General features: G+C 37.8%; 1 protein-coding gene across 2 annotated transcripts in view; it reads right to left on the bottom strand.

Moving 5' to 3' along the window:
• The window catches only part of CELF2 (CUGBP Elav-like family member 2), a 543574-nt gene that overhangs the window by 445638 nt on the left and 75856 nt on the right, over positions 1 to 22080 (bottom strand). Inside the window, exons 2-3 of one of the 2 annotated variants that reach the window (XM_068189481.1) lie at positions 3540 to 3582; positions 2800 to 2835 (exon numbers count right to left, since the gene is read on the bottom strand). The exons of the other annotated variant lie outside the window; for it this stretch is intronic. The gene's annotated coding sequence lies outside the window, so the exon portion shown is untranslated. The remainder of the gene's footprint in view (positions 1 to 2799; positions 2836 to 3539; positions 3583 to 22080) is intronic. 2 annotated transcript variants of the gene reach the window in all.

Raw genomic sequence — 22080 nt, 5'->3', positions numbered from 1 at the left:
AATGTGCAAACGTAACTAAAAATGACAATTCCTGCAAGTCCAGGAGCAGAGAGAAATAGCACAAGATCTGAAAATTAGGATGGTCAAAATATTCAACAGAATATTTGTCTTCCTACAGAAAATTCTGGTTCTTCAATACGGAACATTTTCCCAGGATATGAGCTGATTTTACTCAGCTTTCTGATGAAATACAAGCAAGCCTTGAAACCTTCATTGTGTCTTGGCTAGATCATTCGCCATCACTCCTCAGAGAGCTGTCTGGTCCCCAGGCCCTGTCACAGGGCTATGCTGGAGGAGCTTTGATAAAATAAGAGTTTGAAATCACTGCTGGTTGCTGTTACAATCTGCCTCCATCGCTTTTTCTCCTCCTCACAATGGTTCTTGCAGTCCCATCACCCTGGTTCCTGCATTCAAGTGTCTTTCCACCCTTGCCTCTCCAATTTATTCAGGCTAAAATGGCAACACATCAGCCCTGGTGTTTCCATGTGAGAGATTCAATCTGTGCTCCAAGGCTTGTCTCTATCCCTTCATTGCACATCCTAAGACAGCTGAATCTTAAAGCACAACCTGCCTGTGTGCTAAATCTTTTGCTCTGCAGCAGCACCAAACCCTGGCTTACACCTGGCCAGAAAGGAAATAATATCCAAACAGAAGCTCACATTAGAGTAATTACTAAATTTTGTCACAGTTGACTGTGGTATGAAGCATCTGGAGGATCTGATTGAGACATGAGAAGGCAAAAGTCTTTTTCTGGCAACAGATCCCATGAGAAATGAAAATAGGACGTACAAATAAAACGTGCAATGACTGTCGTGTCTGTAACCCACCTTTCCACTAACCTAGATGACTCTTTAATCTCTAACTTCTGTTTTCAAATGAATACATATATAATGAGAGGGAGCAGGCAGGTCAAGTTAGATTTGATCATATTTATTAACATGTGTCATTCAGTTGTAACTGCATTTGTGTGTTCTCTGGCAGAGTGGTTCTCTGACATTTTAAGGACTTCTGAAATGCAGAAGGGCACTAATCTATATAAAAATAATCTCCATTGGTAAATTGGATAGTCACAGGATAGGAATGGGTACTCTAAGAGAAATCACAAGGCCTGAAAGATAATGATCTCAGAAAGGACTTTCTTGCAAGGTAGGAACTCTCAAGAGGAAATCAAAGGACCTTATTAGAAGACTGTGAATTGAGGAGATGAGAAATGATACAGAATTAGGCAAGGATTCATAAGTAAAGTAGGATGTTGAAACTATGAAGTTATTTTACTGGATCAGTACTAAGGTTCAATTTGTGTGAGTAAGGGAGAGAAGGCAGCTAGAGATGATTTCCAGACAGGAGAGACAAGAAGGATTTGGCAGCATAATCTCTGAAAGTTAATAGGGGAAAGTATCTGTAAGTAAAAAAAAAAATCAGATGGGCTTACAGATAGGTTACCATTCACCAAGAAATAATCACCATCCATGTGGTTAGTGCTGGAAAATAAAAGCAGGAAGCAGGAAACACAGATGAAATAAGACCTTGCAATAAGACCTATTCACACATTTAGGAGGACTGGTTTTAATTCTTCAGAAACACCACTGAAGTTTTTATTATTAAAGTATTAGATAAAACTTAAATTTGCAGCACAAACAGAAGTAGAAGGACTGGTTTCATACAAGTTATAAGAGCACAGGAGAACAGTTTAATCTGCATAATGTGGGTACCTACAGGGATTGCAGAAAGAGGTAAAGACTCATGATTCCCTTCCCTTCTTCAAGGATAAAGATTAACTGTTCATGGTACTGGTGGTTTTTGCTACCATGCTACTAATATCTTTAATAGCACATATTTAAAATGAAGTACTTTTTCATGGCTCTTAAACTTGAGTTGGATGCAATGCTAGTGAGGGAAGATGTTTTCTTATAAGTGATCTCATATTATTCCAACTGGACTGTAAAGAGCTGCTCCTCAGACTCAAGGAGGTGGGATTGATTCAAGTGCAGGAAATTGAGGAACAAGGCCCGACACACCTTTCTTCACAACAAACCCAATAAAAAGTGCTACTTTAGCGTAAGACTTGAAACAGAATCGACCCCATCAAGTAATGACCTCTCAGTCTGTAACGCATTCGACAACCCAAAGTAGAAGAGATAATATTTTTCAACTGAACGAAATTACCAAGTATTTCCCAGCAAAATTAATCCCAAACATTGTTAGACTGGTTTCCCTTATTGGATCAATTGATTGATTTTCTGTCTATATTTATATATAAATATATACACGCCCTCCTACAAAGGGTGCTGGGGTATCCAGTAAAGAACACAGCACTTATTTACAGAAATATGATGTAACTGGGGTGGTTAGAGCATGTCATTTAAGGAAACTAGCTATGATTTATAGCAGCAAATAAATAAGACAAAATTTGTTTAACATACCTCAGCATTAAATATCTCATGCATTAATTGTCTCCAAAGTCTGTTCCATTTGTTATCTAACAAGGTATACTCCATTATTATTTTTATCCAGTTCATTGCTTCATTCTATCTGTTCTTTCAAAATTAGCTTGTCTAATCAGAAACTGCTTTGGCTGGTAGTTCATTTCACATAAAAAGGAGGAATTCTTGTTTACTGAGAAAGTAATTGGATTATAATTTTGAAGAGAAAGGAATATAGATTGTAATAAATTATTTCATAAAAAATACATGGGAGTGTGAAAACTAGCAAACCCAAGACAAATTAAAAGCCCTAATGAATGAAAAGGCTATAAATAGAACATGAAACTGGAAAGAATAATTCATCATTGTAACTTACCTACTCCTTGTTATTCTGTTGAAATGAGCTGAATATCTAAGGAAAGAAGAAAAAAGTGTATTTATCAAATGATGATCAAGAAAATACTTATATTAGCTGTCGCTTTTCTTCTAGCTCTTTAGCTCTTGTAAATGTAATTAAATCTTTATTACAGAAACAAAAAGTAAAATTTAACCACATTTGGGAGTATACAATTCCATTTCAGTTATTTATTAAATTCTGTTGATAAGTTTGCATGACCATAGGTAGACTATGCTAAAGTTGCATGCATGACTTTGTTACCTGCATCAGAATATATTGAAGTGAAAACAAGAAAATGCAGAAATTATATTCAAAACACTGACCAGTATACTGGGGCTGTTTATAGATATGGTCCATCATGTATATTTTATTGCTTATCAACATTTCAATTAATATCAAACTGTAGGACTTTTTGTTTTTCTTACTACCTAAAAATATTTTGTTGCTAATCCTACTCTTTTTTGCGTGTGTGTTTTAAATTTTTTTAAACCTAAAACAATGGGTATTAAAGATATGAGAAGTAACGGACATGAACTACAAAAATTATGTGAAGGAAAATAAAATGATGGTATATAATAAATATAATATAATAAATATAATATAATATAATATAATATAATATAATATAATATAATTATACTATTACATACAGTAGAAAAATCGAGTGATTGTTATAAAATTCTGAAGAACTAGGAAAATCTTGTACTCTCAGCTCTCACCTGTTCAGCTGATTAATACCTTGAGCTCTTTCTGTTTGTAGACCTAACAAAAAATGCAAAATTAAATTAAATACACTAAATTATGTGAGCTAAATTGTTATAGATTTACATTTATTTAGTCTGATTTTATTTATCTGAAAATCATTCAGGTTTTCCTTTTATTTGAATTGCATTTATGATGCCAATTCAAGCTTTGATCTTAAATTACACTTTTGGGGCCTGAAGTAATAACAATTTTGAATTACAAGGATCCAGTTCTTATCTACATACCAAACAGGTTGTTTATAGTGCAGTTTGTTCAGTGAATATACTCAAATTCAGCACAGGGAGATTGATAAAGGTAATCAGCAAATGCCATATTGGCTTAGAATAAAGATGAAAGCAAAATGCACCTGACTCAGTAAAGATAGGAGTTAAATGCCAGATTATCCACATAAGTGTGTCAGTAAGAGGAATTTCATGCATGACAGATGTTAGAATGGGCATTAAAATGGTCAGGACAAAAATCATTAAGTGCCCCAATAATGCACATTGGGCTGAAGCAAATGTAGGATGTCACAGGCAAATTCACACCAACTTCAGAAAGTTATTTACATGCTCAAAGTTGGGGCTTATATGTGAATGAGATAAAAACATTAGGCAGGCTATTAATACCCACTTGAGATGTCTCCTCTACATTTAGAAAGCAAAGCCTTATCATGCTACCAACACCATGAAACTCAAAAGGTGTCATGAAATGACTGGATGAAATTTTATTTCTTTCAAAGAAAAATGCAGCTACAGAGGATGATAGCCATAACCCAGGTCCGACACAGGCCTTGCCCATCAAAGCTGCAAGGAAAGAAAATTATTGATGTACTGAGAGGTAGGTGCTGTTACTTTTCCTATGGTGACTGATGTGGAGCTTCATTGAAGAAAATGATATTACAGAATCACAGAATGTTTTGGGGTGGAAAGGACTATTAAAATTCATCTGCTCCAATTCCTTTGCAATGAACAGGGACACCTTGAACTGGATCAGATTGCTCAGAGCCCGGTGCAACCTGGCCTTGAATGTTTCCAGGGATGGCATTATCCCACTTCAGAAAAGAAGTTTTGATACCTGAGCCAATGGCTACTTAGGAGAACGTAGGGACTGAATAGCATTTGGATATGAGCAACACAGAAAAATCACTGTTGTTCAGTCAATATGAAATATTTAAAGCAGAGAATTTCCATTCATTAGCCTAAATACAAAGTAGCCTTGTATCTGCTCTCCAGAATCAGATCATATGAGAAAGAAGTTTGACAGTGATGTAGAGACTCTCAGGCTGCCCCAGTCATCAGCTTTAGGTTTCTGATTCAGGACAGGGAAAGCATAATCCTACTTTAATATGCAGTCCATGAAAATCCTCAGCTAAACATTGGTGATAGGAAGTCCCAAAATGCAGGCAAAGTAAACCATGACAAGTGTCACAAATGTCTGGAATTTTCCTGTTAAAGTGATCCAAGCTGAGCATGCCAAAACCAAGGGTGAAACTACCAAAGATTTTATTAGTGAAAAAGTGATGCTAACCTCAGAATTATTGGCATATGTCTTTTATTCTGGTGGGTTTTTGTATTTTTATGTTTGAGTATGCATTGTTGTGGCTTGAAAAGCTCCCAAAATTAAGTTTTCTGGTGTGGTGCCTATGTATTGTTTCCTTGATTAATTAAGCGAGCCATGAACCAAAAGCCCTTTTTCCTCCCCCACTGGCTGTTCACTTCATGTGTATCCATTTCTTGTCTTTCCCATTTGCCTCCTGTCTGTCTGCTGTGCCCTTTCAACTCCTGCAGGGTGCATCCCCTTCCTTGCCTGCCCACACTGAACCAGGCTCTCAAAAGGGCTCTGCAATACCACCATAATGAAGGTTAAACCAAGATAAATAAAAACCCCCACAAACCATCTGTGAACTGATTCCTGTCGTGCAGTCCCAGTCTTTGACCAACTCACATCAGAAATCAGATGAGAGCATAATTTACATATTTAAAAAATTAAATTAGATCAATTTGGTTTTAAATCTGGATAATATGAGACTCTGAGAATTCCTTGAACAGCTCTACAACAAATTGATCTGTCTGCCTACTACATTCAAAAAATTGATTTTCTTTTCCTGAATGGAAACATTTCTTTGAAAAGAATGAATTCAATTTGTGACACACTCTGTGAGTGTTCTGCATCTGATTCCAAGGTTTTAGAATCTTTTAAATCAATAATAAAACCATTTTAATTTGGCTTAAATTTGTAGGGCATGTGACTTGTAATTTTCAAAGATTATGAGATAAGAAAGTGGTCCAGGAGTAAGTCCTCTGAGTCATCTGACTTCTAGTTTGTCTGTTTTGGGCTTCTCAGTCTGTCTGATGAGAAAATTCCTGGGTTTGAATCAACCTTCATAGTTCAGACAAAAAGAGTCTGACTTTTGCTCTGAACTGGTCTGAGACCACCAGTCTGTGAAGAAAAATCATCATGTTATCATAAAACAGATACAGTCCAATAACAAATCTGGAGATTTAAACCTATAAAGCTTGGGGCTATAACCACTACTTCACCAGTGAGTTCTGTAATATCTCCATTCCCACATCTCCTTCCTCAGCAATTTATTTTTGCTCCAGGTGAGCTTTAAGAAATTCTTCAGCAGCACTAAAAGCTTCATGCAGTTCAGGGACATAACAGGTTAGCTAGTCTGGGCTACAGGTATTTCAAGATAACCCATTCGTGTTGGCACCATACTTATTTATTGGTGCCTGAAATCCCTTTCCTTTCAAGAGGAACAACAACCCCATGCAGCACTGGTGATATGGTCTCAAGCTGCACCAGGGGAGGTTCAGGTTGGACATCAAGAAGAATTTCTTCACTGAAACGGTGGTCAAGCACTGGAAAGGGCTGCCCAGGGAAGTGGTGGATTCACTATCTCCCTGGGAGTGTCCAAGAAATGACTCAATGTGGCACTTCGTGCTATGGTTTAGTTGAATACAGTGGTGTTTGTTCAAAGTTTGGGCTTGATGATCTTGGAGATCTTTTCCAACCTTTAGTCTATGACTTTAAGATGTACTGAAACATCAGCATAGTGATGATAACTCCAGCTGAGATAGTCTGGTTAATTTTGGCCATCGGAGTTCACTGATTGAGAATCTTTGATTCAATTTAGTCACTCACATAATTCTTAGAATAGCAGGGAAAAAAATAGGGTGGAAGGAACCTCTTGAAATCATCTGGTCCAAGGCCCACGTGTTGCTCCCAGTAGATGTAGGTTGTTTGATAAACTTCCACAGAATTTGACTCTACTCTTGTAAATGCAAATTAAAATGTGTTAAACTATCCTGATGGTGATTTAAGAGTATTTGCCTCCCTTTACAAGAGTGCAGCGTGCAGAAGGTCAGATTACATGGGTCTGCTGGCCAGAAGTGTGTCAGCCACATGCAGTCCCTTGGGCACAGGCAGTCACATCAGCATGTCCACAGCCAGCACCCAGGGAGCCTGGGGATGAGATCTCAGGCTGCACAAAAGACATTTCATACTACTAATAATCCATAGCTAGAGGTAAAGGTTAAATGCTGAGCATTATCAGGATACAGTCCTTTATACTTCACTTAACTAATTGAATTTGTTTAATTAACAATTTACACACCTGGAGAGAAATACAAAATCTACTGTGCTGTTTGGCATTCTGCCTAAATTGGAAATTACCTATACATCCTCTAGTCCATATTAAATGTGGAATTTACTTTGGACACAATTGCTGTTAACAGTTAGATAGGGATTTTTTTTTTTTTTTTTGAGCTTCATTTTCTAGACTGGCACTCTGGTAAATTTTTTATCCTTACACACACCTGAAAATAAATGAAATCCAGAACAGTTAGATGAAAGTATTTTTATTATTGATTTTAAACTGATTTTCAAATGTGCTTCTCCTTGCATAACGTAAATTTTCACCCAGATACAAAAGTGAGAGACAGAAATGTGCCAGCCTATTTCACATTCGAAGCAGACACACCAGAGTCACAAAACCAGATTGTTTTGCCCGTTACTGGAAGGCTGAAGAGCAAAATCTCATTAAGACTGGTATATGGAAGGAGGTTTACAAGCCATGCATATCCATGAACAGGTTAGTTTAAATGCCTGAGAAATAGATGGCTTTTCAAATATGTGGCTGACAGTCATGGGTTCAGAAATACAAACTAAGATGGACTAAAAACTTGATACTCAGAAATAGATCTGTCTGGGAAATGGTGTTATGGAGAAATGAATCTGCATTCCAGGAAGACTGCTTCTTAAAACCAGTTCTGATCTTCCCATGATTTGGTAACATGGGTTTATCCCTGGCATCCCAGTGGATTTGGGTCTGATGCATGTGTTCTCTCACGGCACCTCTGAAAATCTGATTTGCATGAAGTAATGCTTGCCTAAGGTATTTAAAAGATTTGTCAACAGGAGGAGTATTACTGCTGAAGGAATATTCAAAAGGCTTAGGCTTTCATGCAGTGCACTCTGTAAAATCACTCTTGCTCATGAAAGTAAAGCACATCTTTGCAGTGCTAATTTCTAATAGCAAGTAGTTGGTGCCATTTTCTGATTTTGTTTGGTTACAATTGTCTGCTATATATATTATTTGCCCCTTTTGCTTTATAAACCTTCCCATGCCAGGTAACTGCATACATGCAGAGCAGAGGATGGGAACAGAACTTACCCTTGATGTTTGCTGCCAGCCCTTAGGCTTCTCCTGAAACCTAGGAGGAAAAAGCTCAAGACTAATTTCTAATGGCCTTGGTTTTATAGTTTGGACTGGTATCTCATGGGTATTTTCTTGATAATTCATCTGAAAAATGAAGAATTACCTTATTGAATGAATCTCTAAGCATTTAATTGTTGGCCTGTATCCTCTGATAAGACCACATTGGCCTTGACTGGATACTGAAAACAGCATAGATGTATGAATTAATTTATTCAATTATTAATTCAAGGTTAGAACACTAATAGAAAAGTCAACACAAGCTATTGCTATGAAGATATTAAGCAATCAAAATGTTCTGGTTTTATACTGAATAAGTTCCTAATAAACACCACACAGACCAAATATAGAAGAACAAAAGTCACAAAATCATTGTAAATTAAATCCATTTTTCATTAGCTTTGTCACATATGAACTCAGGTATGTTTGAACTTCACAGTCATTGTAGTTCATTTAAAAAATAATGCTGCAAAAATTTCCATGACTGCAATAGAATCTCTATTGTAATAGTAAGTCAACTCTCCAGTGACCAAAATAATATCTGCAAATGCCCATGAAATTTAACCCAAAATGTGGCAGTCTGGCATGATTAAAAGCTTTAGACTCTCAAATAGCAACATGACTAAAGCAGGACTGTAGCTTTGAGTGGCACCTCACTGGTTTCATTTGCCAGTATTGTTATTTTCCAAGGTAATATTTGATTTACAAGAAAAATGCTTTTAAGTCCCACAGTAAGTTCTACAATGTATCCACAAGTATAAAACCCTCAAATTGCCTTCATTTGTCAAATGCTAAAGCCATACCTGAGACTGTTCAGTGGCAAAGTAGGAATCTAATGATGTCAGCAGGAAGGAGGGAGGTTAGATTTATAGAGGTTTTAGAGGCGATACCTCTTGTCTCTCCTCCCTTGTCCCCCTTCTGACTCCCTTTAATTCAGCACTTTGAGCACAGTAATGCAGTTAAGCTTCAGTTTATGGCACAGATGCCTCATAAGTCCAGTCTCCATGATTTCATTGAAAGCTCTCTCATGTCAGTAATTTGAATTGATTTTAAATTCCAAATTATTGTGAAGACGTTGAAATACAGAGCTTTAATGTTAACTCTCTCTTTATGCTACACTTTCCCTCCCAAACCATCATGGTTTTTCCCTTGCTTACACAATAGTTGTCTCAATTTTTATTTTTTTTTTTCTTCTGGCTGTAGCTGAGGTTCAAACACAGAAGGAAGGCATTTTTTTGGATGGAAATAATAATGAATGCAACCTGGATTTGAGATAAATTAGAAGTGAATGTGAACAAAACTTTATGGATAGGTGATTACCCCAAACTAATGTTTTCTATTTTGGTTTACTTAATATAATTCCAAGTTAAAAATAAAAAGTAAAAAAACCTTAGGTGGTCATGGGAATATCCTAGCACAGAATTGTTTTAGTCAGTGTTGTCCAAGAGCTATGGAGTGCCAGGTGCAAAAATCTGATTGTTCTAAATAAGCTGTTGTTTTTAGCAGTTAACTTCATTTTGTAAAGATCCTAGCTCAAGTACAGTCAAGGTTTTGTCTACCATTTGTTTCAAGAGTCTGGATCAGATCCTTAAATCAGAGCCAAATGTGAATAAAAGCAGTAAATTCTTTGGCAATAAATCCTCAGTAATCCACATTACTCAAAGACCTGCTGGAACATCTTCATAACATTCTTTTGCCTTCCTTCCCCTCATGTGCAGCATATTGCAGTAATCAATTAGCATGATGGAATATTCCTGTGCTGAGACCTTCTTGTAACTCCCATATGGTCACAATTTAATCTTAATAGCTCAGTTTTTTTTTTTTTTTTTTTTTTTTTAGAAGCTGAACTCATCCTGCACATTAGTGATGATGCAAAAGTAAGATTTCAGTGTGATATTGTGGTTTTCAACCTGTTGGTGTTGAATATTTTGGAGAAGTTGGGCACTTGGACAGGACTGAGCATTGTTCATCTGCATGTAAACCACCAAAGTGGGCAAGCAGAAGTGGAGGTGCTCAGTTCCATCTCCTGCACTTGAAAATGACCTTGCTGTACCTCTTTAGAGCAAACATATATAAGCAAAGTTGTTGATCTCTTGATCTTGTTTAAATAATTTACTCTTGCCCATCTCAACACACCCTTTGTTTGCCTTTGTAACTCAAAAGACTGATTCCACTGTTACAAAGTAGGAAATTCTGGCTTATAACCTGAGTAATACCAGATGGACCTTGGTTCACATAAAGAAAGGACAGTAGCCGATCTTGTGTCTCCTTCTGATTTTAAGGGTTCTCTAGAAGAGTTTAAAAGTGTTGCAGAAAGTCATAACTGTATGTTTGTCTGAGTGCATTCACCATGATCACCATGATTGACTAGAGGAGCACAACTCTGCAACCAGTAACATCTAAGCTCCCTGACCAAATTCCTCTGTAGGAGTTGTAGAAATTGAATTTAATGTACTTAGTATACAAGTCTTGTAATAAAACTTATTACAAACAAATTCTGATTTTTTTAAGCTTAACATCAAATTGACCTTCCACGTTCTTTAGGTTTTTTCTATATTGATCAAGAAAATACAACACAATCCATACTGTTTTTTCTGAATAGATATGGGGAGGTGGAGAAATAGCTTGGTCCATGTATATTCCAGCAGAGGGTGGCAGTACACTACCACACTCCCATAGTAAAAGAAAAGTTGTACAGTAATATTTATGCCTTCTGTCTTTAAAGGAAGTATACATCCTGCAGATGAATATGTTTTGCGAGATGGGAGATGGGAATTGGACTGGGAAAATAATCCCCAAATCACTTCAGTGACCTTGCTCTATCCACTCAATCTCCATCTCTCTTTCATCTGAAATATTTTTCTTCTATAATTACCATCAGCTGATGACTACAAACCATTATAAAACTCCCGAGAATAATCGTCTACGAGAATGAATATGGATATCTGAAAATGGGAATCTTTCCTGATTAACTAATGATACCAGAACCATTAACTTCATCACTAACAGCAGAACAGTCACCAACAGTGTTAAGCAGGATAAACTCTAGAAGGCAAAAAGGGGCACTCTGTGGCAGGAGGGATTTCCATGCCACTATGGACATGCTAATGGTCTCCAGCCTTTCCTCAGTCCAGTTTTGCTACTTTGTTAGCAGAGTATTCTTCAAAATTTGAAATACCTTGTCATCTCTTCAGCAGAATGTGGATTTCTCTGTTACTGTCTTTACTGTTTTAGACTTTTAGACTTCCCTTCAGTTTTTATTTTCTTAAATCCTTTTTCTTTTTTTTTTTTTTTAATAGAAGGCAGCTGGGAAATCGTTAATAGGTCAGCAATAGAGGCAAGGTGTATTTTTTTCCTTTTTTTTCCTTCTGGAAAAATCTTCTGGTTGACAGAAAAAGTAGCAACTGGTGCAGCCTACTTTAAATTACTGCAGTAAAAATACTTTAACGCATTGTCAAACTTTAGACCTTGGTGACTCAAGTTTCTATATTTTTTGGATGTGAAAAAATTTCAGTGTAAGAAGAAATCAGTGCATAATAGGAAGGAATACTCCTTCATTATGCAAATAACGAAAAATTAATTGTATACAGAGCATTTCTTTAATGCGCTTTTATTTCCCCTCAAGAATTCAAACCAAAGGATTATGCAGGTCAAGAAGAACTTGAAGAACAAAAGCCATTCATGATCAAACTCTCAATATGGACTTACACTAGTAAAAACATTTGAATAGAAGTTTTATAATAGTAATCTAAGTAGCTTATGTTAACTTCTCTAGTAACCAAAGCCAAGAATAATTTTTGTGCATTCTTTCAGTAGACATTCATTATTTAAATATGTAAAATATGGAGGCAGTGTTCTGGAACTCCTTTTTATTAAGAGTTGGAAATGATGCCAGGAAATTTAGGTGAGGAATGACATGCCCCTTCTCAAAAATAAGAGATGTTTTCAGAGAATTTTTTCCAGTCAAAATCGTTGGCAATAATAATTCCTTAACTTGATCTACCTTAGTAGATTTCAAAGTGTTTGAAACACTTAAGCGTAACCTTCTCACCTGTGAGTAACTTCCTCTATAACTTCGTGTAATGTCCCCAGCTATTCCTACAGGAGGTGACATGATTTTCAGTAGGGTTTTTAGCTAGCAATTAATGAGCATAAAGTGATGAAATATGAAAAAATAATAGCCAGGGTGAATAGAAGCTCAAAAAAATTGTCTGATTATCATTAAGATTACTTTATATATCAGTTTAGGGGTCTTTGAGGGAGAGGAAACAAGATGTACAGTGCTGGAGTCCTTAATGGCTCCTCTACACTATTGAACCCTACTGGTTAATAGAAAACCTTGTAGCAACATTTCATTGAAGAATAAACCAGACAATAGGAGAAAAAGGAATTTTTTTAGAACATTCATTTTAATGAAATAAAAAATAAGTGGGAAAGAGTGAGAGTTTCTTGAGAAGAACCAGCTTGTCTTATAGCAGAATAGATTAAAAATGTTTCACTCATATAACTCTGAAAATCCATGATTGAAAACTCTAGCCTTGAGAAATTACAATACATCATGAGCAAAAGGTGAATCGATGTGTAATGTTTCAATTATAGGGTTCTCAAGAGTACACAGGTGGTGTAATAAATAAGGTCTTGGTCTTTCCATCAGCAGTATCCCTGGTATGTCTGCAGTTGCTATGAATGGGATAGTAATAAAATTTTTGATTGTTAAAAGTCCAAAGTTCAGAGGAGATCAATCTAATATTCTGAAAGATAAATAGATAAATATTTGTTATGTATGGAGTACTTATGGTATTTATACGATCTGGTCTGTGTGCTGGTTGTCCAGACCATGGGGATGATCAATGTATGCAATACTGGGTAATAGTGACTTTTAAAATATCCTCCCCCCATGCAATGGCATTATTATTTCAAACAAGTGTTTCTAAACACAGATTTTTTTTTCCCCCAGTCTTGAACTTCTTGGGGTAGATCAACAAATTGAATGGGTTCCCAGTATGGCCACCCACCAAAACTGCTAGATTTTGCCCTGACCTGGGAGTTAGCGATGTTGATTCTATTCCCAGCTTTGCCATCATCTTTACTTGTTAGGCTATTCCCTTCATCTTTCCACATTTGTATTCCACCTCCACAGCTTTTATTCCCCACTTTATCTGTTTAGACCAGAGTTCCTAAGGCTCTTTTGCTGCTGTTGAGGCTTTGGCCTGAGCCAAAACTAATATCCAGAGCCTTGAAAGGAAGTTTCCATCAGGAATTAAAAATTATTGTAAGTTCAGGTGATTCTTGATTTCTTCAGCTCTTATGCATCCATTACTACTGGCATGCTGACCAACACTATGTAGTAAAAAATGTGAAATGTGTTACTGATGTGACAGGGCATTTGCTGGCACAAAATATATTCAAGAGAGGACTGTGCTCCAAAGGAATAGGAATGTGACTTTTAAGCGCCCTACAATTAAAGAATCACCTTGAGAAAACCTCTGCTTGACTAGAAAGGTAGCAACAGACTGAGAAAGGAAGTGCTAGAGAATCTTTATTTCCCATTCCTATCTCAGATTTCTTTATTTCCTAGGCACTGAGCAATTTCCAAAAGGAAAATTACCCATAGTAGGGGAGTAGCAAAACTGGCATTGAAGGAGCACAAGCTCACTTTAGGCATAAATGACCTAACAAGGAGTTCTGCCCTGGTGGTTCGATCAAAGAGTCTGCAGGTAATTTATCCAAGGGATTCCAGGCAGGAGGGGCTCAGTGTCCCTGGCTATCCGTGCACTATGGTGATCTATTTTATCTTCCTTTCCTGGTGTCTTTTACCTCTGTAACTCTGATGTTAAAGTGGCAGATTCCTTGAAGTACTACTCTCTACTTTCTTGTTGGTAGTTTCATAGCAAACCTCTGGAACATGACTGCTCCTGTTCTTTAGTGGACATTACACATCAATAAACTATTCCCAGAAGGTTTGTAGTAGGATATGCAACAACTTCAAGGAAAAAACAACAATGTCATTTCAATTCTTTAATTTTCAAAATGCTAAATACAAGATAGATAGGATTTTCAACCTCCCCATTCCTAATCATTTCCTAGCAAATGTAGTTGGCACATTATTTTGAGGATATTTTCGGTGTATTCAGATACATTTATCACTCAGCTTACTCACTGAATACACACCCCTGATACTGGATTATTACTGAAGGAACCTTATTATCTTTTTCATTTCCTGATCTTGTGCCATAAAATTCCTAACCTTCATGTTGTATTAATTTAATTATTTTTTGCATTTAAAATTTTTTTCCTAATTTAAAATGCAGTTAAAGAAGTCTTTGGGATTTATACAGTCAGCTAATAGTATTGACAGATCCAGTGTCCTTTTGCCTCTAAGGCTCTCCTTTACTGAGTGAGCAAATGAGAGGGTGTTTTTAATCACCTATTTAAAGCTAGGAGAGTATCCTGAGAGTTAATTGCTATTGTATCATCATTCAGGACAAAGGAAAAACAGCATTATTTTGTAATAATTTATCTTCTATATCATTAAATCCAAAATGTTCTTAATTAGGCAGAGAACTAGACACAGTTAATACAACTATGTGGCACTATCAGATTTTGCAGCTACTCTTCCCCTGTTTTGCCTGCTGCAGAAGGGGAGAAAGCTTTTTTATTCAATGAAAAATACCCATCAAAACTCAGAGAAAGCAAATAGAGATGGTGTTGTCCAACTTTATCTACCTGTCATTAAGATTTTTGAAAAGAGACAAAAATGTTGAATTCCCTTTGACATAGTCTAAATCATTACAGATTTGTTGACACTCACACGGTTGCTTTGGTGGCAATAGAGGAAAGTTTTCAAAGTGGTTGTCAGACAAGAGGAAGATGTATTTGTGAGTGAAAAAGACAAAAGGGAAAATAGATTTACAGGATATACAGAAAGTTACTTTCATTTATTTTTTCCCCTTAGTGTGTTTTTTTAGCTAAGAAATGCAGCATGCTCTAAAGAAATGTATGAGACAAATACAAGCAAACTGCTCATAAAATTCCATTTTTTAAAAATTTCTGTTCCAGGAACAACTTCCTCATCACAGGAGTGTTAATTTCATCAGGTTGACAGCTGTGGAAATAACCTATGTTTTTTAGCAGCAAAAAAAGAGATAGGAACATTCACATAATGAAATCTATTTTCCATTTGAATCTAAAATCTAAGTGCTGTCCCTTTAAAGGAGACCTTGCTATCTTGATAAAGAAAACTAATGATGTGGCCTTTCTGGGGCTAGTCACATAATAGCCATGGTGACAAGGACCTCTATCACAGAATAAAGCAGAAGATAAATGAGATTTTTCTAATATCCATTTCACCCATTGTTCACAAGTGTCATGCAATACAGCTTCTATTTATCATGAGATAGTAGATACTGGGAACTATTTTGTAAAGGAAACCTAAATTACAACATTGTGTTATTAAAAGCCTGTAAATACTCTTTACTCATTCCTCTTCATTTTGTAACTGTGCCAAAACAGGTGGGTTTTGTTTTATTATTATTATGTTTTATTTATTTAAATAACCTAAAGGACATTTCTTATATTTATACTGGATGTCCACACAGCTTTTAGCAATAAAATCAGAACACGTGTTTCAGTCAGCTTGCTTGAAAACTTGTCTGAATACATGTTTCAGTCACTTGCCCCAAGAAGAGGGGTGTTTCACCTAGACTTCCTTCTCTCAGCTCTCTAGACCTTTTTACAGAATCACAGAACCACAGAATGGGTCAGGTTGGAAGGGGCCACAGTAGCTCATCTGGTCCAACCCTCTTGCTCATGCAAGCTTATCCCAGAGCACAGGGCACAGGATTGTGTCCAGACAGTTCTGGAATATCTCCAGGGAGGGAGACTCCACAGCTTCTCTGCACAATCTGTTCCAGTGCTCGGTCACTGCTCAGGACTGAAGTTCTTCCTCATGTTCAGGTGGAATTTCCTGGGCATCAGTTTCTTCCTGGGCATTGATTTCTGCCCTTTGCATCTTGTTCAATTGCTCAGCACCACCAGCAGAGCCTGGATCCATCCTCTGACACCTCACTGCAGATACTGATAGACATGGGTGAGGTCCCCTCTCAGCTGCCCCTTCTTGAACTTGAGCAGTCCCTCAGCCTTTCCTTATCAGAGAGAGGCTCCAGTCCCTTCATCACCTTCGTCACTCTGCACTGGACCTGTTCCAGGAACTCCACGTCTCTCTTGTCCTGAGAGGCCCAGAACTGGACAGAGCACTCCAGATGTGCCTCACCAGGGCTGAGTAGAGGTGCAGGGTCACCTCCCTCAGCCTGCTGGCAATGCTCTCCCTAATGCACCTCAGGATACCATTTGCCTTCTTGGCCACAAGGGCTCCTGAGCAGCTTACTGCCACCAGGACCCTCAGCCTGTACTGGTGCCCACCTGGAGTTCCTGGCTGAGATCCACTTAGTTGCTATATTTATCTGACCTCCAAGACCTAAGCCTTCAAAGAGAATGTAACCTTCCATGCAAATAAAGCATATGGTGATATTCAGCCTGTTGGAATTCACACACGTCAACAAACAGTCTGAAACAGCGAGCCAGAAATCTGAGCCCCCCAGTCTTAGCTTAATCTGTGGGAGGAGCTATACTGATACTTCACTATCAATGATATTATTCAGACATTGATTATTATTCTAATGAACAGAATGGGGCTTGGCCCACTAAATTTCAAAGGGAGAACAGCACTGGGGAATGAAAAGTGGAGGAAAAGAAGTTCAGAAACAAAGGATGTAGGGAGAAAGATGTGGTGAGGTGACAGAGCAGCAAAGAGGAAAGGTGTGTAATGTGGTTATAACTGCAGCTAAATGTAACAATTTACACTGTGCCAGATTTGCCCCTTGGTCAGAGTGACAATGAAAAGAAGTTTCTGTGCAAAACAGGGATGGTTTATACCCCAGTCTATTGACCCAGTTTCAAAATTTGATCTTCCCTCTCATCTGGATGGCCATGCTTTGTCCCTGGGGTTTTCTAAACCCCTGGCACCTTGCAGCAGGTGCAGAATTTCTTTCTTGTGCACTTTCCACTCAAATAAATGTTTGGAAAAGCTGTGTAAGATTTTGATTGCTGTTTCAAAGCATGAAAGGGTCTGTATAATTTACATCCTGTGCAACTTTACTCCTCTATAGTCACCTCTAGGGTGTCAGGCCAGCAAACAATCAGCAAACAGTTTCCTGCACAACTTGAGAGGAAGGGAAAAATTCTAGTCATGGATATTGGCACAAATCCACTCTCATGAAAACTCCCACTAAATCTTTAATGTCCAGGGAGAACACCTGAAAAAGCCTATGCTTAAAACAATGACTTGCAAATTGGATCCTCAATTTAGCTACAAATTTCCATTGTGACCAAAGGAATTGTGCTCAATTTGTGTGTCTCTGCTTCTCTAGAAAGAGTATAAAGCTTTCTGCTTCCTGTTTGAAGCTGCAAACTCTTGGCAGTTAGGGGTGGAAAATATTTTGCCCAAATAAAATACCTATAAAGATAATAGCAATAGCTGTCTCTCAGGCAATGCTCTTCATCTGCAGATATTAATGCAGTCTGCAAAGTATCATTATCTTAATTTATAAAAGCAGAAACTGAGGCACAGGAAGGGAAAATTACGTGTCCAAGGTCAGGACAGGAACATCAGTCTGATCTCCCAAGTCCCTCATTTCTGTGCTTTACTATGTCCCACAATGATGTCTTTCTGGGACACATGGAGTAATAGTGATGATAATGAGCACACAGATATCTCCTTTGAAAGGTCTCATCATATTTCTGCCTGCATGCAACTCAATTTATACACCTTGGAAGGATGAAGGCTGAGTCAATATAGCATTAATGCAATACCCTGATGGCTCTTAGCTTCAAAGACATCTTTTTCATGAGAAACAAGACTTTGAAAAGAGAGCAGTCAGGATACACATAAGTGCCACCTTTTAAATTATGATCAAAGTTGAAAAGTGGTGTAAAGTTGTCAAGAGACCTATATATTGGTTTATAGACTGTATTTACTAGATCCATTGTTTCATGCATGGTTTTTCTAGCCTGCACAACCTTGTGATAGGTTAGAAGAGGAATTGTCTGTTTTTACTCTTGGGACATGAAATGGAACAGAGGACAGTGATACAGTTCAGATGCTATAATGAACAGGAGAGACTTAAATAGTTCCTAGTACTGACCTGGACTTAGAGAGGGTCACCAGTCTGTCAGTGGTGTGAGATTCCTGACTAACTTTTGGATCTGGGCCATAATATTGTAAGCTTGGGGTGCCTTGTTCTGTCCACTGCATCAGCTTCTGTCTCTAATAGCCTTTTATACCTTTAAAACTTCCCATATCCCCTTAGAATTCTTGGGTTTAGGTTAAATAAACCTGGAAAAGTTTATACATTGCCATCATTACTCTTTGGGATCTTTCCAGAAGAACTAAAACTAGCCAAAGAACTGCAACTGAGATTTTTTTGTAGGTATTATATTGTCCTTTGGAGTGGTTGCTGTCCCTCTGGGAGCTGTGTCATCTGTAGTTTCAGTGGGCAGCCTTTACTCCTTTGCTGAGGTTTTAATGGAGACTCCCAATACAATTGAAAGCAGAGCAGAACTCCCTGAAAACTCTGCATGTTGTCTCACTCTAATTTATAACAAATCACTGTTGATGAATAACTCAAATGATTTTTCCTCTTCCCTCTTTTAATTTTCCTTGTGAGAACATCACATAAAGCAATGTCAAAACCAGTACAAAAAGTCAAAAGATCTGCTTTCAACTGCTTCCCCTTTGTCCCCAAACTTTCCCATCCCTGGTGGGTGGCATCTAGATTGTTTTGACACAATTTCTGCTTGGTGAATTTATGCTAACATTTTTAAGTACCTAGATGAGTATGTTTCCACTAAATAGTTCCTAGAGAATAACGTGGTGGGAGATATTGTAGGGGTTGTTTTCAGCAGCTGGGCCTTGGAGCTTCTTAAGACTGTCCAGAAGGAGAAACAAATAGGAAGGATGAGGTCAGAGCACTGCAGAGTTACAGGGAAAAGCAGGATTTTTCACTTGGCCTGTCATAAACTAGGTAAGGAAAAAGGATGATGGAAAGCACATCTGGGCTGCCTTAGGAGAATAAATTAGGAGCTGTTTAGCTTATTGAGAATCATTATTTAAAAGATAGTGACCAACAGAAGATGTTATGAGAAAGACTGTGATTACTAATGATGCTCCAGTCTGAAAAGTCTGAGAAGCTACATCTGGGGGTTGCATCAATTAGATGGACACTCATTAATGTATAATATCTGAATCACAATCCCACAGGAGCAGGAGCCCCACGTGCAATGTATGTTTCCTTCAGCTTGCCCCAGTAACAAATATATAATCTAAATAATTTTTCCTGTACATGCACACTGCGAAGCGCTCTACTTCCTCAGACCTGTAAGTCTGACGGGGGGTGAACACAAAACATACAGAAAAAGTTAGTTGTATTACTAGATGCTGGAAGGCTCTCAGGTACTGTGTTAGATGTGGTGTAAGAGATGAATGGAATTGGAGTTTTCCAAGAAAAACTTCCCTGGGAAAAAAATCACAACTAAAATTTTCTGCAACTTTATCTAAGACAGTTTGGAGGACCTTGCCGTAGTCAAAAATACAACACCATGAATTGAAAATTATATTAGCCCTTAAAAGAAAATCAAGATGTTTAGGTGTTATATTTTGTTACCCAGTGAGACTTTCATAACTTTCATGCCAATCACCAAGAGACAATACAAAGAAAGTAGTATTTGCTTCTAGACAATACATATTTTAGTGGTTTGTGACTAATTATAAACCTAGAAAGGTGCTATGTGACACTGTTGAAGCTTATTCATCACAACAATGTCAGAGAAAGCAATTTCTGGAAATGTAGCTTGTTATTTGGTTTGTCTTGAATTATAAACTGGAATAGAGAACAATTTCAGACCCCCTTCAGTTTGCACAGATTTCTGCTGAACACAGAAGAAATATTATGATTTGCATGTGCAATACAGCCTGAAGAAGTATCTTGGCAGGGCAAATGATCTCTAGGCTACTACTTTGGGGCTATTATGACATCCAAATGATCCATTTTAAAGCTACTTCTTGCATTCTCTGCTCTACAGTAGGAGAATTTTGTGCAGTTTCCTCTGTGGTCACAAGGCAGACAGGAGTTACTGGTCTTTCAGAGTGCACTATTGGTGTTATAAAACATTGTACACTGATATTTCAAGGCAAAGAAACTAGGAGGTTGCCTGGAGAATATTTAGTGTTATCTGCATGTGGTGCTTGCATAGGTGACTTACTGGGATCTGAACACAGGATGATGAGAGCTGAGAACACAAGCTGCCCTGACAGGAGGTGTCAAGGCACAGCTCTGTGTGTGCTGCAGCCACAGAATCTCAGCATGGCTGGGGTTGGAAGGGACCTTAAAGTTTTTCTAGTTCCATCTTCCATGCTGTGGAAACTCCTGTGTCTCCACAGGGCATAGTGCAGGGCTTATTTCCACACGCACAGTAAATTAAAGAAATATGCACGGGAGGGGGGAAGAAATTAAACCAGAATTCAGATGGAATTTTGTGTGAGATCATCACAGGTAAGTTCAAAGACACATTGCAAGATGATTATTAGACTGCAGTAAGAGAGAAAGAGCTCTTTCTGCACAGGGTTTGGGCATGAGTGTCTTTTCAGAACTGACAAGAGAAAATAATATTGCGTTAAAGAGGTAAACAAGCAACTTTTTTAACTCTGATGGTTTTGTATCAGGTCTTGCAATACTGGATTTTTTTCCCTAGCTTAATGACTCCAGTGACTTGAAAAGAATATCTGTTTTCATTTCTTTATGGTTGTGGGAAAAAATCTTTTCTCACCTCAAGAAACTTTAAAACTGTAATATCTCAAGAACTGGGAAGGGAGCAAAAAGCCTGCAGACAAAAAGACTGTTAAAATAACTTTTTGGAGTGAACTCATGATTTTTTATTGCTTGGAGTCAGCAACATGGGGAGGTATTGTGTGCTTTTTCAGTTCTAAGGAGTGATTTCTCTATGTACTGACCTGAGTGCTTTTTTAAGCTGCTGAGTCTGAAGTTGCTAATAAAATATTATCCTCAGAAAACAAGTTAAGATGCTTTAAAACTCCACTGCAATTACAGTCTTGGGGTTCAGCTTCTCTGAAAAATTCCTCTCATTTTGTTTTGAAGGAGTTAGGTGGGAAGCACAGTGCCAGTCTGGGCTGGCAGAGCTGTGGCTGGGATGGAATATTTGCCTGTGGTGCAAAAGGGTCTGAAGCCTCCCAGACCAGCAGAGTCAGTGAGGCACTGTGGTCACAGGGAGAGCCCAGCAACCTAGAATCGGCTATGCATGGCTACAGGGATGTTGTGAGGATTTAATTAACACTTGGAAAGCGTTCTGAGGTCCTCAGATGACAAGGTTTACAGAACTCCAAATGACTGTTATTATATCCCCTCTGTGTTTGTGGTGGCAGATAGCCAGCAAGAAGAAACGTTCAACCAAAACCAGGCATTTTTCCCAAAACCTTTGTTATTCTAGACTACTGTTGGAAAAAAAGGTGGATCTGTATCCAATTTAGTGAGTGTAAATTACAAGTGGCTTTGTTGGGATCCCTCTGTACTTTTGAGCATGATACACATAGCCAACAGCAAGCTGTCTTGCTGCCTGAGTATATACTTATTACCCAGCTAAATCAGAGAACTGGGTGATAACTCTAATATTTGAGTAAACCCTATCTATCTGTGGCAATTCTTTGATAGAGAATACCACAA

The sequence above is a fragment of the Anomalospiza imberbis genome, chromosome 5 (genome assembly GCF_031753505.1).
Source record: "Anomalospiza imberbis isolate Cuckoo-Finch-1a 21T00152 chromosome 5, ASM3175350v1, whole genome shotgun sequence".
Taxonomy (NCBI): domain Eukaryota; kingdom Metazoa; phylum Chordata; class Aves; order Passeriformes; family Viduidae; genus Anomalospiza; species Anomalospiza imberbis.
Note: the sequence above shows the minus strand (reverse complement) of the source record. Positions and strands in the feature narration are given on the sequence as shown.